Source organism: Papaver somniferum, unplaced genomic scaffold (genome assembly GCF_003573695.1).
Source record: "Papaver somniferum cultivar HN1 unplaced genomic scaffold, ASM357369v1 unplaced-scaffold_0, whole genome shotgun sequence".
Taxonomy (NCBI): domain Eukaryota; kingdom Viridiplantae; phylum Streptophyta; class Magnoliopsida; order Ranunculales; family Papaveraceae; genus Papaver; species Papaver somniferum.
The window spans coordinates 1,067,214-1,068,852 of NW_020618823.1; the positions used below are offsets into that span (position 1 = coordinate 1,067,214).

The 1,639-nt window shown below is 32.9% G+C and overlaps 1 long non-coding RNA gene across 1 annotated transcript; it reads left to right on the forward strand.

Annotated features, from left to right (window-relative positions):
• The first annotated feature begins 691 nt into the window (after positions 1 to 691).
• Positions 692 to 1,052, forward strand: LOC113325874. The gene is made up of 3 exons (XR_003348149.1): positions 692 to 727; positions 830 to 885; positions 979 to 1,052. It is a non-coding gene; the product is annotated as an uncharacterized LOC113325874 (long non-coding RNA).
• The last annotated feature ends 587 nt before the right edge of the window (positions 1,053 to 1,639 follow it).

Here is a 1,639-nt window from a genome sequence, read left to right on the forward strand (position 1 = left end):
AGGACCAATATCGATTTAGTACTATGAATTGTGGATAATTAAAGCATGTGGCCTTTTTTTTTCATTGTCTATAATTACCATATTCTAATCACATATATCAATATCCAAGGCTTAGTCAACAGATGCACCAATGATTATCATTTGATAGAACCACCTTAAATTGTTCGATTAAGATTCAGTTCCATGCATTGTGGATGTAATTTAAATTTGAGAAAATATCAAGCCTCTTAAAAATCTTAAAATTTTAAATCTTAAGTATCGATTAAGCTTTTGAGTTGTAGGTATTTGACTCATTAAAAATTTGTTGATACTGGAATTGATAAGATTAAATTGATAATTGAGGTTTATGTCTTCAGTTCAGTATATAAATCCCACCTAAAGGAATCGAATATATAATTTTCAATTTTTTTTATGTACTGTTAAGTTTCAGGTGTTGTAGTCTTTTCCTTTATCTTTATGGTCTTTTCTTTTATCTTTAATATGTGCAACATTTTTCTTACAGACTGTCGTCTCTTGCAAGTCTCTTATAGGGTCATCAATGTAATCTTAGTTGTGGCATATTTCTGTTGCAGGGCAATGGGGATCATCTTCGAAATATCTGCACTTAAGCTGTGGATGTTTGCAATTCGTGTTCAATGTGACTACCTTTATGCAAGGGGGGTCACTTAGGCTGATTTTTTTTGATGGTGGAAGTAAGGTGAATGTGGGTGTAAGGGGTGTTACTTAGGTTGGTTTTGGTTCTTTATACGTTTTTTTTTTTAATTATTGAGATACTCTTTTTTGTGGCTTTGATTTTTTTGTATCTGCAATTTTGTTAACGAAATTACAGATCTTTTGTATGGTTCGCAGAACTTCAAGAGGAAAATATTGTAGTTCTTCGAAGAGGTATGGCTCGCAGCAATCCCTAATTTATCAATTTATATGATATCTAAGGTTTCGATGTTTGCATGATTTTTGCAGGAAATTTGGGAAGATAAGTTTATAACATTGAAGAGTTTGGAATTGAACTTTCAATCTGACATTATTGGTTGCTGGGAAGGTCTTTCTGTATCTAGCAATCAGTTGCACGTATTTAGAATCAAACTTTCAATCTTTTCAGATAATTTTTATTCAAGTAATTCCATTGTATTGGTTGGTTTAGAGTTGAACCTCTTTCTTTCTCATCGTATGTTATCAATGCCCAGGTTGATTGATAGCTAACCTTAGAATTGTCTAAGAACTCTAGACCTAGGAATTTTTTCTTCTGTTTTTCTGAGTGTTTCTTCTTTATTTTGTCTTCAAACTCCCACACTCAAGTGTGTTTGATTATTTGATTATATGTGTTTTGTGGGTTTGTGGTAGTGAAGATACCAGAAGTATTGACACATCTTGGAAGTTTTTTTTTATGGTTATTGATGTTTGATAAAAGGATCAGAATCTCGCAACAACGACATGCTTGCGAAATTACTAGCAATACGTCACGAAGATATCACAGTATGATTTCAGAAATGACATAACAGATGGCATCAACTTAAACGTGAGAAAAGTATGATGATCGTGCGAAATTTAGGATGTTTGCGAAGTTAACATTTGTAAGTTTGCGAAAATACCGCAAGCCAGATCCGAAATTAGGGGAAATGTTAGCTGTACCCCACCATAT